Source organism: Erythrolamprus reginae, chromosome Z, assembly GCF_031021105.1.
Source record: "Erythrolamprus reginae isolate rEryReg1 chromosome Z, rEryReg1.hap1, whole genome shotgun sequence".
NCBI lineage: Eukaryota > Metazoa > Chordata > Lepidosauria > Squamata > Dipsadidae > Erythrolamprus > Erythrolamprus reginae.
In genome coordinates this window covers 11,555,494-11,572,575 of record NC_091963.1, presented here as the reverse complement: position 1 = coordinate 11,572,575, position 17,082 = coordinate 11,555,494, and positions in this window count along the sequence as shown.

Here is a 17,082-nt window from a genome sequence, read left to right as displayed (position 1 = left end):
CAGCTTTGTGCTTGAAACATGGCTTGCCTTTCATTTAAGCACATGAAAGCCATTTCTTTCTGGCATGTGGATTTTTTTTTTTTTTAGAGATTACAAGGTGTTGTTTTTTTAAAAAAAGAAGAAAAGTTATGCATAGAAGACGGGCCTGACATCAGATGCAACAACAACAAAAAATGGGGTGCCCATTCAGCAGTCATGAAAGAAGAATTTATCATTAAGAGTTTCTGAGTGTCAAATGGCATATAAAATTAATTAATTCTTCTCTTTCTTTCTTTCTTTCTTTCTTTCTTTCCTTCTATCTCTTTCTCTTTCTCCTTCTCCTTCTCTTCTTTTCCTTTGTCTTCTTTGTCTCTCCTTCTCTTCTTCCTCCTCTCCTCTTCTTTCCTTCTTCCTCCTTCCTTCCTCATCTATTATGATCATCATTTATTTATTTATTTATTTTTATTTGACAAGTACATAATAATAATAATAATAATAATAATAATAAAATAATAATAATAATTTATTAGATTTGTATGCCACCCCTCTCCGAGGACTCGGGGCGGCTCACAACAATAATAAAATACAATAAACAGTGGTACAAATCTAATATTAGTAAAAGCTAGAATTAAAACCCCTTAATATTAAAAAAAAACAATTAATACTACACAATCATATCGTTCTGAAGTGCTATAGTCCAGTGTTTTTCAACCAGTGTGCCGTGGCACACTAGTGTGCCGTGAGACATGGTCAGGTGTGCCGCGAAGCTCAGAGAGAGAAAGAAAACAAGAGAGAGAGAAAGAAAGAGAGAGAGAGAAAGAAAGAGAGAGGGAGAGAGAAAGCAAGAGAGAAAGAAAGCAAGAAGGAAGAGAATGAGAGAGCGAGAGCAAGAGCAAGAGAGAGAGAAAGCAAGAGAGAGAGAAAGCAAGAGAGAGAGAAAGCAAGAAAGAAGAGAATGAGAGAGAGAGAGAAAGAGAGAGAGAGAGAGAAAGAGAGAGAGAAAGAAAGAAAGAGAGAGAGAGAAAGAGAGGGAGGGAGAGAGAAAGAGCAAAAAAGAGGAAGGAAGAGAGAAAGAAAGGGATGGAGAGAGAAAAAAGAAAGGGAGAGAAAGAGGGAGGGAGAGAGAAATAGAGCAAAAGGGAGGAAGAGAGAGAATTTTTTTGCCCAAACTTTTTTTACCCCCCCCCCCCCCGCTCAATGTGCCCCTTGGTTTTGTAAATGTAAAAAATGTGACGCGGTTCAAAAAAGGTTGAAAATCACTGCTATAGTCAGCAGAAGGGGGAATCAGTCCCCCCATGCCTGACAACATAAGTGAGTCTTTAACATCTTGCGGAAGACAGGGAGGCTGGGGGCAATTCGAATCTCTGGGGACAGCTGATTCCAGAGGCCCAGGGCCGCCACAGAGAAGGCTCTTCCCCTGGGTCCCACCAGATGACATTGTTTAGTCGACGGGACCCGGAGAAAGTCAACTCTGTGGGACCTAATCGGCCGCTGGGATTCGTGCGGCAGAAGGCGGTCCCATAGGTATTCTCATCTGATGCCATGTAGGGCTTTATTGGTCATTATCAACATTTTGAATTGTGACCGGAAACTGATTGGCAGCTAGTGCAAGCCGTAGGAGTGTTAATGAAACATGGGCGTACCTAGGGAGGCCCTTGATAGCTCGCGCGGCTGCATTCTGCACGATCTGAAGTTTTCAAACACTCTTCAGAGGTAGCCCCATGTAGAGAGCATTGCAGTAGTCAAATCTCCAGATGATGAGGGCATGAGTGACTGTGAGCAGAGACTCCCTGTCCAAATAGGGCTGCAACTGGTGCACCAGGCGAACCTGGGCAACGCCCTCCTCGCCACAGCCAAAAGATGATGTTCTAATGTTAGCTGTGGATCGAGGAATGGATAGAGGATGAATAGATGGGATTATCCTTGGGAGGCAAAACCCACAGCCACTCTGTCTTGTCAGGGTTGAGTTTGAGTTTTTACATATTTGTAATATACATAGATATAACATTATTTATATACATAAGATGGTGCACTTATGCATGCCCCTTACTGACCTCTTAGCAATCAGATGAGGTCAACAATGGACAGTCTAAGGGTAAAGTTTTGGGGGTTTGGTGATGAAACCAAAGAGTCACATAGTGACTTCCAGGCATTAACCACTCTGTTGCTGATTTTGTAAAGTCCTCAGAGGGGGGCAGCATCTTAAACAAACAAACAAACAAACGGACGGACGGACGGACGGACGGATCGATGGATCGATGGATCGATGGATCGATGGATCGATGGATCGATGGATCGATGGATCGATGGATCGATGGATCGATGGATCGATGGATCGATGGATCGATGGATCGATGGATCGATGGATCGATGGATCGATGGATCGATGGATCGATGGATCGATGGATCGATGGATCGATGGATCGATGGATCGATGGATCGATGGATCGATGGATCGATGGATGTTCAAGTTAAATCAGAAACATCATCCCAAAATATTAGCAGAAACAGGTAAGGCCTTTCAACTGGCTCAAGAAGAGGTTTAATCCAAAAATCAATTTTTTGTGAGAAGCATTTCTGCAGAGTCTGGATGCAAAAAGTCTTGTCCACAGTTCTTTGGAATATTACTGCAAGATGTGGCCAAAAAGACAAGATAACAGTCACAACGGTACTACTGCAGATCCACCTGTTTTCTATGTGTGTTACATTGCTAGCCTTACAAGGTGGATCAGTGCCATGTAAATAAGGACTATTTTTATTGGAATAATTGTAGTTACAAAATCTTGCATGTCTCAATGTGCTTTCCTTCCTTCCCCTTATATTTGTGTTTAAATGGATCTTTGCTAAAAAAAACTTTCATAGTCAAAACTAAGCATCCTTTTATTTGACCATTGTCTGTGTAGTAACTGTTTCTCATGTCATGACATTGGTCTTATTCCAGACAATGATGAAACTGCATTCAGGTGGGAGGTTGAACAATTAGCCTTGTGGTGTGATCAGAACAATCTGGAACCAAACACACTCAAAACCATAGAAATGGTAGTAGACTCCCATTCTACCGCCGCTTGTAACACTAGACAACACTGTATCAACAGTAAACCTTCATATTTCTAAGTTCTATCGTATCTCAAGACCTAAAATGGTCACCTAATATAAAAAACATCATCAAAAAAGCACAACAAAGAATGTTCTTTCTGCGCTAACTCAGGAAGCTCAAACTGCCCAAGGAGCTGCTGATACAGTTCTACAGAGGAATCATTGAGTCTGTCATCTGCACCTCTATAACTGTCTGGTTTGATTCTGCAACCCAACAAGACTGACACAGACTTCAGAAGATAATCAGAACTGCAGAAAGAACAATTGTTGCCAACCTGCCTTCCATTGAGGGCCTGTATACTGCACGAGTCAAAAAGAGGGTGGGGAAATATTTACTGACCCCTCACATCCTGGAGCTATTCTATTCTATTCTTCAAGGTCATTCCCTCTGCATACATTATGTATACACCCTATAATTCCAAAACGCCCTTTCTAGCTTTATTAAATATTTCTTCTCTTCTTGAGCAAAAACACATTGGCTGTACATTGTATTGATGTCATCTCTGTTTATTGAGTGTGTGACAATGAGCTAGGATCACATGTTATTAATCCTGGAAATTTGACCTCAGACATCCTTCCTAAATTTCTATTTTGAAGGATGCACGTGGTTGAGTGAAAGTTATTGAAATCATTCAATCACAATGTTTTTTTATTCTATCACTTTTTTTCTTAGATGTTTTATTTTGCTCTGCCATTCTTAAAAAGAAGAAAGAATACTGTACTTGAGTATTCCTCCCCATCCATGGAGATGGGTGATAGGAACAATGAGAATATTAATAGTAGTAGCAATGCAGCCTTAGCTTTTTTTGGTTAGTTTCTACACAGTTGGTTAGTTTTAGTTAGTTTCTACACAGTTTTTGTAGCAACGGGATGAAATCAGTTTGTGTCAGCCCCACAATTTTTCACTATTATCATCTAGAACCAGGATGGTGAATCTATGGCACGCCTGCCACAGCTGACATGCAGAGCCATATCACTGGGCATATGAGGCATTGCCCTTTGTCAGCTTCAGCGTGCCAGCTAATTTTTCAGCTTGCGGACATTGTCACCATCCAGAAACTTAAGGAGGCTTCCCTGAAGCCTCCAGAGGGAAAAATTAGCAACGGGCAAATTGGAAGTTTTAATAAATAGACTTCCGGTTTCTCTGTTGAGCCATTTTTGACACTCCAGAGGCTTCATGGAAGCCTCCTAGAGCTCCATGGGCAACCTGGAAGTTCAGAATATTTATTTATTTAATTATTTATTTGTTTGTTTGTTTGTTTGTTTGTTCGTTCGTTCGTTCGTTCGTTCGTTCGTTCGTTCGTTCGTTTGTTTGTTTGTTTGTTTATTTATTTATTTATTTATTTATTTATTTATTTATATGCCGCCCCCTCTCCAAGGACAAAATTTATTATGTCAAACAATTATAGGGTGGTAATTTGTACAAATAAAACATTAGATAAGTAATGATAAAAAGTAGCAATAGAAGACAATAGGACAGAGACGGTAGGCACAACGGTGCGCTTTTGCACGCCCCTTACAGATCTTTTAGAAAGGGGTGAGGTCGATTGTAGATAGTCTAAAGTTAAAGGTTTTGGGGCTAGGAGTAGAAACCACAGAGTCAGGTAGTGCATTCCAGGCTTTGATTATTGCTGAAGCCGTATTTTTTGCAGTCTAGTTTGGAGCGGTTGACATTTAGTTTAAATTGATTTCATGCTAGTGTGTTGTGGTGGTTGAAGGTGAAATAGTTGTTAACAGGTAGAACATTTTGGTAGAGCATTTTGGTATATGATTTTATGAACTACAGTTAAGTCGGAACGGTCTTCCTGTTTGCCCCCTTCCACCACCACCCAAATACAACAGACATTTAAAGAGATTCAATCCTGTCCAAAGATCTTTAGGTTTTAATGAATCAGAAGAAATTTTGCCTATATTCACCCCATTTCTAAAATGGGGCATGCATAAGTGCACCATCGTGCCTACCTTCCCTGTCCTACTGTCCCCATTTACCCATGTATTCATTCCTGCTTCACGCCCATGTTTACCTGTTATCTAGTACATGGTCGATAAAATAAAATAAAATAAAATAAAATAAAATAAAATAAAATAAAATAAAATAAAATAAAATAAAATAAAATAAAATAAAATAAAATAAAATAAAATAAAATAAAATAAAATAAAATAAAATAAAATAAAATAAAATAAAATAATAAAATAAAATAATAAATAAATAAAATATAAAATAAAATAAAATAATAAAATAAAATAAAATAAAATAAAATAAAATAAAATAAAATAAAATAAAATAAAATAAAATAAAATAAAATAAAATAAAATAAAATAAAATAAAATAAAATAAAATAAAATAAAATAAAATAAAATAAAATAAAATAAAATAAAATAATAAAATATGAAATGAAATGAAATATGAAACAAAACAAAACAAAACTTTCACCAAAACATTTGGGAGTAGAAGAAGCCAGCAGTGAGTTATTTTCAAGTCTTCTGAGATCTCCGCATCCATACAAAGTACAGTCAAATTGGCTAATATTTGGTCTGTCTATAATGTGAGAAAGAGCCATTGTGGTTTTGATGGTAAATATTATACAGGTAATCCTTGATTTACAGCCATTTGCTTAATGATGACAAGAGCACTGCAAGAAATAAGTTGTAACCTGTCCTTGCACTTACAATCATTGCAGAAATTAGGTGCATGTCAACCAGCTTCTATAGTCTTAGAGGTGCTTGCAATGTACCAGGGTTAGCCGATCACTATTTTGCAACCTTCCCAGTCAGTTTCTGAGAAGTAAAGTAAAATGAGAAAAGCTGGATTTGCTTAAGGACTGCATGAATGTGAATGTGTAGGATGCTGTAGTGTTTCTGACTTTTGACTTTTAAATTTTTAGATTTTTAAAAATATTTTAAATTAATTGTTCTGTTAATTGGATTTATAAGTGTTTTATATATTGTATTAACTTATTGAAATGTTGTTAGCCAACTCGAGTCCACAGAGAGGGGCGGTGTATGAGTCCAATAAATAAATAAATTATTTATAAATAAATTATTTAACAACCATGGCAAAAAAACAACATCTTGTTTAGCAACAGAAATTCTGATTCCAGTTATGGTCATAAGCTGGAAATTACCTTTATCAGTTTCCCCCAACCTGGGGTACAACATTTAGGTAAAGTGCAACTTTCATAATTCTATCCAAAAATGGTTTTTGATCATGGTGGCTGAAAAATGTGAGAATTTTATGGTTTCATTTCTCAGGACACCACCTTAGAAATATTTCTAAGATACTAAAGATAGTTATAAAAATTTTAAATTAGTTTTTCATCTGTCCCTATTAATATATGTAGGTTCTTTATAAAAACTATGCATTTTAGCATCTTTCTCATTATTATTGTTGTTGTTGTTGTTGTTGTTTTGTTATTGTTGTTGTTATTGTTGTTGTTGTTGTTGTTGTTGTTGTTGTTGTTGTTGTTATTAGATTTGTATGCCACCCTTCTCCGAAAACTTGGGGCGGCTCACAGAATAAATATAGAAAAATAACTATACAAAAAAAATCTAATACATTAAAAAAATACAGATAAAAACCCTATATATTACTCTTATATCCGAGCAGAAACAGATGTTATAAATATGAATGCATAAGGAAATGATTAGCTAAATTGAAGATTTATTAAAATAGATAAATAAATATTATTGTGTGACTACATGCTATCATTAATGTCTATCATTAATGTTGTGAATATTATTGTTATTATTATTTAAACTATTTCTCAAAAACAATTGTACTCATACAAGGCACTGTTCATATAGACAGTGAATTTATTTTTAATATTGAAAAAAATATTTTAAAAAAGATACTAAAGGAAATGGGTGTTCTTATAACATAGAAGAAAATTGCGTGAGAGAACTTGGACAGATTGACTAATTGGAGTTTATCATTACTTTTTCAAATATAGTATGAAGCAGATAATTGTTAAAATAAACTGTATAAATATGCCACATTTAGAGCTTCCTAATTACAGGAATAAGACATTAAAGATGACTTGAATGCAATGGTGAATTAGTTAAATGCACATTGTCAGTGCATATACAAAATACATCTCATAGCTGAGATTTTCTTTTAACATCTATATTGAAAGCAACATCACAGAAGCTTGGAAAATAAGAGCCAACATTTTTCCCTATGTTTCTCCTCAACTATATTCCAAAAGTTCAAGTTAGGTGACAGGAAAAAATTCAAACAGGACTCCTGGATCAGAGCAAATGTTGATTTAATTTAGCAATTGTCTCTCTGGATATAAATAATGTCAGAGTTAAAAAAAATTCAGAGTTTCCCTTGGGGACATTAAGATATTGGTGGATCTGTCTTTCATAAATATGTCTGAACTCTTATTTCTTTTAATTAAACCAACAAAAATATTGGCTAATGGCATGGACAGAAGCAATAATTTGCCAAACAAATGAAATTGCTGAGCTACTGACTTAGATTTCTAGACGAAAAATGAAATTCTTGCAGACAGTAGAATAAATTAAATGGTTGAAAGGAGAATGATGCCAAAATATTGGAGGGTAAAGCTGGATGTGTCATAGAGTTCACAAATCACTGTCCAGGATTCACCCTAAAATCCAGCATTCAACCTAACTGGCCTTTCTATATAATAAGAGGGGGGAGGGGTTTCCAGCCCCAGTTACTCAGTTTTGTTGAACTCCTCCACTCGAAACAGAATACCCTACGAAAATAGACTAACAATCCTAGGTCTAGAAAGCTTAGAACTATGGCGCCTAAAACACGATTTAAGTATTGCCCACAAGATCATATGCTGCAACGTCCTACCGGTCAATGACTACTTCAGCTTCAACCGCAACAACACAAGAGCACGCAACAGATTCAAACTTAATATTAACCGCTCCAAACTTGACTGTAAAAAATATGACTTTAACAATCGAGTTGTCGAAGGGTGGAACTCATTACCGGACTCAATAGTGTCAACCCCTAACCCCCAACATTTCTCCTTTAGACTATCCACGATTGACCTCTCCAGGTTCCTAAGAGGTCAGTAAGGGGCGTACATAAGTGCACTAGTGTGCCTTTCGTCCCCTGTCCAATTGTCTTTCCTTTATCTCATATATCATATATATTTTCTTCCTTTCATATATCTTCTCTATTTTTACATATTATCTTTATATATATTACTTCATGTCTATTCTCTTCCATATGTATTGTGTATTGGACAAAAGAATAAATAAATAAATAAATTAATTAATTAATATGATGCCATATTAATTAATTAATTAATAAAACTTCAATTCCCAGAATTCTTAGCAACATCCATATTAATTAAGGAATTGGGAAGTTAATGGCTATGTTGTGGAATATTTGGGGAAAGTGCTTGAGCGAGAATATAACATTTCAAATTTCAAAAATGTAACTGTTTTTGTTTTCTTAGAAGTTATGATTTTTTTAAAAAAAAAAATTCTGTAACCTGCTCTTTCTTGTTGAGCTTTTTATTAAGGACAATCTCATAGAATGGAGGGGACTGGAGGCTAAAGTATATCAAGAACGGTTGCAGGAACTGGATATATCTAGTTTAATGAAAAGAAGGACTAGGGGAGACATGATAGCAGTGTTCCAATATCTCAGGGGTTGCCACAAAGAGGGAGCCAAGCTATCTTATACTGTATATTTACCTGAGAGTAGAACAAGAAGCAATCAAGGAAAGAAGAAACTTAGAACTAAGAAGAAATTTCCTGAAAGTTAGAACAATTAATCAGTGGGACAGCTTGCCTCCAGAAGGTGCGAATGCTCCAACACTGGAAGTTTTAAAGAAGATATTGGATAACTATTTGTCTGAAGTGATGTAGGGTTTCTTGCCTCAGCAGGGGGTTGGACTAGAGGACCTCCAAGGACCTTTCCAAATCTGTTATTCTAATTCTAAAGACCATTAGCTGAATATTAACTACATAGGTAGAGTTCACAGATTTAAGATACGGTTTGATACGGTTCCACATAAAGAGCTGATAGATAAATTAGTGAAGATTGGACTTAATCCCTGGATAGTTCAGTGGATTTCAAGCTGGCTGAAGCATAGACATCAGAGAGTTATTGTTAATGGCGAGTATTCTGAGCAGAGTCAGGTTACAAGCGGTGTGCCACAAGGGTCTGTTCTGGGTCCTATTCTTTTTAATATGTTTGTGAGTGACATAGGGGAAGGTTTGGTAGGGAAGGTTTGCCTATTTGCCGATGACTCTAAAGTGTGCAATAGGGTTGATATTCCTGGAGGGGTCTGTAATATGGTAAATGATTTAGCGTTACTAGATAAATGGTCAAAGCAATGGAAACTGCAGTTTAATGTTTCCAAATGTAAAATAATGCACTTGGGGAAAAGGAATCCTAAATCTGAGTATTGCATTGGCAGTTCTGTGTTAGCAAAAACTTCAGAAGAGAAGGATTTAGGGGTAGTGATTTCTGACAGTCTCAAAATGGGTGAACAGTGTGGTCGGGCGGTAGGAAAGGCAAGTAGGATGCTTGGCTGCATAGCTAGGGGTATAACAAGCAGGAAGAGGGAGATTGTGATCTCCTTATATAGAGCGCTGGTGAGACCACATTTGGAGTACTGTGTTCAGTTCTGGAGACCTCACCTACAAAAAGATATTGACAAAATTGAACGGGTCCAAAGACGGGCTACAAGAATGGTGGAAGGTCTTAAGTATAAAACGTATCAGGAAAGACTGAATGAACTCAATCTGTATAGTCTGGAAGACAGAAGGAAAAGGGGGGACATGATCGAAACATTTAAATATGTTAAAGGGTTAAATAGGGTTCAGGAGGGAAGTGTTTTTAACAGGAAAGTGAACACAAGAACAAGGGGACACAATCTGAAGTTAGTTGGGGGAAAGATCAAAGGCAACATGAGAAAATATTATTTTACTGAAAGAGTAGTAGATCCTTGGAACAAACTTCCAGCAGACGTGGTTGGGAAATCCACAGTAACTGAATTTAAACATGCCTGGGATAAACATATATCCATCCTAAGATAAAATACAGGAAATAGTAAAAGGGCAGACTAGATGGACCAAGAGGTCTTTTTCTGCCGTCAGTTTTCTATGTTTCTAAGATATAAAGTTCTCTTCAAGAAGGATGGCATGCAAGAGAGAGACAAAACATGTTAGTTTCTGGATTACATAATGAAAAAAGAAGACTAAGAGGAAAAAGTCCACAGTTGTATAGAAATCCAGTCCATCCATCCATCCATCCATCCCTCTATCCATCTATCTATCCATCCATCCATCCATCCATCCATCTTCTGTCTGTCTGTCTGTCTGTCTATCTGTCTATCTATCTGTCTATCTGTCTATCTGTCTATCTGTCTATATGTCTATCTGTCTATCTGTCTATCTGTCTATCTGTCTATCTGTCTGTCTGTCTGTCTGTCAATTTATCTATCATCTTTTTTAAAAAAAAATCTTTATTAAGTATTTACACCATTAAATAAAACATAATTCTGGTTTTAATGGGATTTGTTGGGTGGTAATTTGCTCTAAATAGTTTCTATTTTTCCCCAAAATCTTTTTGCAGCTGGACACATCCACCATACGTGATAATATGTTCCCTTGTTTTCTTTACATTTCCAACCTTTCAGAGATGAATTTGAATACATTTTAGATAAGCGGGCAGGTGGCCAATGCCACCTGTAAAACATTTTATGAATATTTTCCCTCTATGTGGATGATTTTGTTAATTTATAATTGATAGTTCATATTTTTTCCCCATTCCTTTAAATTAAAAGTATAGCCGAAGTTTGTTACCCTTAACCTGATCTTCTAGCATTTCATAATTTAGCAGAAATTTATACATTTTGGAAATGAGCTTTTTATCTGTGCCCAATAATATTTTATCCAATTCATTTGTTTTCTGAAATCCTACTTTGATAGATGACAAAATAAAATAAAATCTATCATCATCTATGTAATGTCCTAGGGTGTGAACAATTAGGCAACCTTGGCTCCCATTTGCTAGCCACACCCAGGACTGAACATGATTGGCTGCCTCACTGACAACAGCTGCATATAGTGAGTCATCGTGGTTTGTTCCTCGCTTCTTCTTACTTGTATTGTTGTAATAAAGCTTGTCTTCCTTTTAACTCAGCTGGTGAGTTCTTCAAGTACGTTACAATTTTATTTACTTATTTGTTTGTTTGTTTGTTTATTTGTTTATTTGTTTATTTAGTCCAATACACAGTACGTATAGAAGAGAATAGACTTGAGGTAATATATATAAAGAAAAATATAAAAATAGAGGAGAAGATAAATGAAAGGAAGAAAATATCTAGTTCTCTGTCTATCTATCTCTGTGTGACTTTCTCTCTCTTTCTTTCTTTCTCTCTTTCTTTTTTCTTTCTTTCTTCTTCTTTTCTTTCTTTCATCTATCATCATCTATCATCTGTTTATCTGTCTGTCTGTCTGTCTGTCAGTCGGTCAGTCGGTCGGTCTGTCTATCGGTCTATCGGTCTATCATTCTATCAATCTATCAGTCTATCTGTCTGTTTATCAATCTATCTATCTAGCATCTAGCATCAACTATCATCTATCATCTATGTTCTATCATTCTATCAATCTATCGGTCTGTCAGTCTGTCTGTTTATCAATCTCCATGGACAATTGGTGGGCCACTGTGTGACACAGAATGCTGGACTCGATGGGCTTTGGCCTGATTCAGCATGGCTCTTCTTATGTTCTTAGTCTATTTATTTAGCATCTATCTATCTATCTATCTATCTATCTATCTATCTATCTATCTATCTATCTATCTATCTATCATCTATTTTCTATAATTCTATAATTCTATAATTCTATCGTTCTATCGTTCTATCGTTCTATCGTTCTATCGTTCTATCGTTCTATCGTTCTATCGTTCTATCGTTCTATCGTTCTATCGTTCTATCGTTCTATCGTTCTATCGTTCTATCGTTCTATCGTTCTATCGTTCTATCGTTCTATCGTTCTATCGTTCTCTCTGTCTGTCTGTCTGTCTGTCTGTCTGTCTGTCTGTTTATTGATCTATCTGTCTAGCACCTATCTAGCATCTAGCATCATCCAGCATCTAGCAGTCTGTCTGTCTGTCTGTTTTTCTATCATCTATCTATCACCTACCCACCCACCTACCTATCTAATTACCTCTAATCTCAAATAGAATTATGTTTTCACCAATATCCATCCCTAGGGTGAGATGCTTGAAACATCCTTCTTAGGGTCCCCCCCCCCCTTATTCATCATGTTTGTATACAGAAAAGCATGCAAACAAATTTGAGTGACTTAAGCAAAGTAAAACAGAAGGATGTAAATATGTCAAGAAGGGAAAGAAAACATGGAAAGGACCAGATTCAGAAATGGTCTACAAAAAGTCAAGGAACAAGACAATTCTAAGGGAATGTTGCACATACCTCTCCTGCTACCATGGGCCACTTAATATTTTGGTTGCCATGGTTGGCTGATGGACTGTGGCAGGCAGGCTTTGTTCCTTCTCTCTACCCAAACAGTGATTCTTGATCCAACTGGTATGTTTGTGTACTTTAGACAAGCCAACTTCATCCTGTTAGAACTAAGGGATATTGTTTCTGTCTGAACATAACTCATGCTTTCAGGTTTCTCTTAGCATCTCTCTTTAGAGCAATTGTGTGCGAAAGACATGGTAATAGGTCATCTTTTCAAAAATCCAAAATGTGGCCCTAAACTCATTGTGTCCAGTGAAATACAATGGGAACTCATTATGCTTTCCTTAATAAAAAGCAAGACTTCGAGATTTTGGTACAGTTTCATTGTCTGACTGGCTAATGGATTCTATAGATGCTTATCTTGTTATCTACCAAAACGCCTTCGCTTTAGATCACCCTATTTGGAAATGGAATTGATTATATATTAAATAGGAGGTGGGGGGAAAAACATTGCGGGCCTCATTGAATAAACCTAGCCACCTTGGCTTTCTGCTTTGCTTTAGGTCTTCTCTACATTTCTTGTCCATTTATTACCTGCCTCGTGTATTTAGACTAATGTTTCTGAAGCTTGGCGAACTTAAGACATGTGGACTTCATCTCCCATAATTCTCCAGGATGTTGGCTAGGGAATTCTGGGAGATGATGTCCACATGTCTTTAAGTTGCCAAGCATGAGAAACACTGGTTTAGTTGAACGACACAAGACCTCAGTTGGAATGATACAATTGATCTACTGACTTTATTCTTTGAATCATGGCACTGGTGATGTTATCTAGTTGGATAATAAAATGTCTACAAATAAGCAACCAAGGAAGGTTTTATTGTTTCAACAATTTTCAGATGGATAGACATCAACGTTCAAAATTCTCCATTGCTGAGAAATTACCAGGGTTGAAAAAGATGATTTAGCATAATGTGTGATCTCGATCAGTAATATGGTTGTGGTTGTTTTTTGCATCTTCCATTACCTTCCAATAATCTCAGATTTGGTTTAGATTAGATTAGATTTAGATTAGATTTATTGGATTTATATGCCGCCCCTCTCCGAAAACTCGGGGCAGCTCACAGCAAGACAAAAACAATACCTAATGACAATCCAATACCCACCAATCCAATGACAATTTTAAGCTAAAATTCATAAAAAACAACCCCAGAGTATTAAAACAAATAAACAAAACACGCATACAATCAATCTAATACCAAAACAACATGGGCAAGGGGGAGATGTTTCAGTTCCCCCATGCCTGACGGCAGAGGTGGGTTTTAAGAAGTTTGTGAAAGGCAAGGAGGGTGGGGGCAATCCTAATCTCAGGGGGGAGCTGGTTCCAGAGGGTCGGAGCCGCCACAGAGAAGGCTCTTCCCCTGGGTCCCGCCAGACGACATTGTTTAGTCGACGGGACCCGGAGAAGGCCAACTCTGTGGGATCGAACCGGTCGCTGGGATTCGTGCGGCAGAAGGCGGTCCCGAAGGACCTAATAATTTTACCTAATAATTGTTATTGTGGAGCTTGAGAGGACATTCTTCTTCATAACAAATATAATTTTATTTATGTATACTGTATATAGAGTAGAGTAGAATGGAATGGAATGGAATGGAATGGAATGGAATAGAATAGAAGAGAAGAGAATTTTTTATTGGCCAAGTGTGATTGGACACACAAGGAATTTCTCTTTGGTTTCAGTGTACCTAAAAGAAAAAGATACATTTGTCAAGAATCATGAACTACAACACTTAATGATTGTCATACGGTACAAATAAACAATCAGGAAACAATCCATATTAATATATATCATAAGGATACAAGCAACAAATTACAGTCATATATAAGTGGGAGGAGATAGGAACGATAAGAGCCAATTTGAAAGTTATATATATCCTACCTTTATTATATTTATAAATAACTGGAGGTGGCAAACCTAACTAATCTTCCTTCTCCTTCTATTTTCTCCACAATAATATCTCCCATCAAAATACTAAGTCTGAATTAGCTTGCTTCATTTGTAGATCAGCTGAAGTTGGCTAGCAATAGCACTTAGACTTATAAACCGCTTCCTAGTGCTTTTATAGCTCTCTCTAAGTAGTTTATAGAGTCACAGAGAGGGAGAGGGGGAGAGAGAGAGGGTGTGTACATGAGTGAGTGTGTTTGGTGTATCTTAGTGGTTCAGCCAGGGGGTAGCGTGCTCTAGTTTCACCTTAGGCATGAAAGCTGATTGGGTAATATCGGGCCAATCATAAGGAGACAGTGAATTCTGCTCCTAACTTAAACATGAGAACCAGCTGGGCAATTTTGGGCCGGTCACTCTTTACCAGCCCATTCCATCACATAGTGCCATTTTTGTGAGGAAATTAGGAAGAGAAAGGAATAGTATGCATATCCGTCACCTTGGAGTGTGGGTGTGTACATATACACTGTATATCAGGGGTCCTCAAACTTGGCAACTTTAAAACTTGTGGACTTCAACTCCCAGAATTTGGGGAATTGAAACCCACAACTCTTAAAGTTGCCAAGCTTGAAGACCTCTGCTGTATATAGTGGGCCCAACTCAGGCAGTACCTTATACTTATACTTATCACTTAAATCAGAGCAGGATTTACGTATCAGGAAAGACTTCATGAACTCAATCTGTATAGTCTGGAGGACAGAAGGAAAAGGGGGGACATGATCGAAACATTTAAATATATTAAAGGGTTAAATAAGGTTCAGGAGGGAAGTGTTTTTAATAGGAAAGTGAACACAAGAACAAGGGGACACAATCTGAAGTTAGTTGGGGAAAAGATCAAAAGCAACATGAGAAAATATTATTTTACTGAAAGAGTAGTAGATGCTTGGAACAAACTTCCAGCAGAGGTGGTTGATAAATCCACAGTAACTGAATTTAAACATGCCTGGGATAAACATAGATCCATCCTAAGATAAAATACAGAAAATAGTATAAGGGCAGACTAGATGGACCATGAGGTCTTTTTCTGCCGTCAGACTTCTATGTTTCTATGTTTCTATTTAAGACAAATCAAAATAACCATTCAAACTCTTGTCCATTGAGAAATGCAATAATGGAGCCTAACTGAATTCAATGGAAAAGATAGCCGACAGGTTAAGATGAGCCGGGGTGGCGCAGCAGGTAGAGTGTTGTACTGCAGGCCACTGAAGCTGACTGTAGATCTGAAGGTCAGCGGTTCAAATCTCATCACCAGCTCAAGGTTGACTCAGCCTTCCATCCTTCCGAGGTGGGTAAAATGAGGACCCAGATTGTGGGGGCAATAGCCTGGCTCTGTTTTAAAAAGTGCTATTGCTAACATGGTGTAAGCCGCCCTGAGTCTAAGGGCGGCATAAAAATTGAATGAATGAATGAATGAATGAATGAATGAATGAATGAATGAATGAGTGAGTGAGTGAGTGAGTGAGTGAGTGAGTGAGTGAGTGAGTGAGTGAGTGAATAAATAAATAAGATTTCAATTCATGAAAGGCACATTGGTTGGTTGGTTGGTTGGTTGGTTGGTCGGTCGGTTGGTTGGTTGGTTGGTTGGTTGGAGTGATTGGTTGATTGATATGCCGCCCTTCTCCGAGGACTCGGGGCAACTTACAACATGTAACAGTGTTTTCCAACCTTGGCAACTTGAAGATATCTGGACTTCAACTCCCAGAATTCCCCAGCCAGCGAATGCTGGCTGGGGAATTCTGGGAGTTGAAGTCCAGATATCTTCAAGTTGCCAAGGTTGGGAAACACTGACGTATAAAAAACAAAACAATACAATATAGTAGCCCAAATCCAATTAATGTAAAACTAAATATACTAAACTATAATCCCCAATTTTATTTTTAAAAACCAATCATACCCACTCAGACAACAACCATACATGACATTCATTGGCCAGAGATTTGGAATCTAATTGCCTCAAGCCTGGTGGCATAAATGAGTCTTCAGACTCTTGTGGAAAGTGAGGAGGTTGGGGACAATGCAGATCTCTGGGGGGAGCTGATTCCAGAGGGTCGGGGCCCCCATAGAGAAGGCTCTACCTCTAGGCCCCACCAAGCAACATTGTCTAGTTGACAAGACCTGGAGAAGGCCGATTCTGTGGGACCTAACTGGTTGCTTTGACTCATGTGGCAGAAGGCGGTCCCGCAAGTATTTATTTATTTTTATTTATTTTTATTTTGTCCAATGCACAATTAGGGTTTTAGTGGGTATACACATAGTAAAATACATGATGATGGTTATAGAGGAGATACTCATAGTAAAATATATCTAAGAAAGAAGAGAAGAGAAGGTATAGGAATAGAACATATCAATGAAAGAATAGAAGAAGAGATATAGGAGTAGAAGAAAGGTATAGGAGATATAGGAGAGCAATAGGACAGGGAACGGAAGGCACTCTAGTGCACTTGTACTCGCCCCTTACTGACCTCTTAGGAATCTGGATAGATCAACCTTGGATAATCTAAGGGTAAAGTGTTGGGGGTTTGGGGATGACACTATGGAGTCCAGTAATGTGTTCCATGCTTCGACAACTCAGTTACTGAA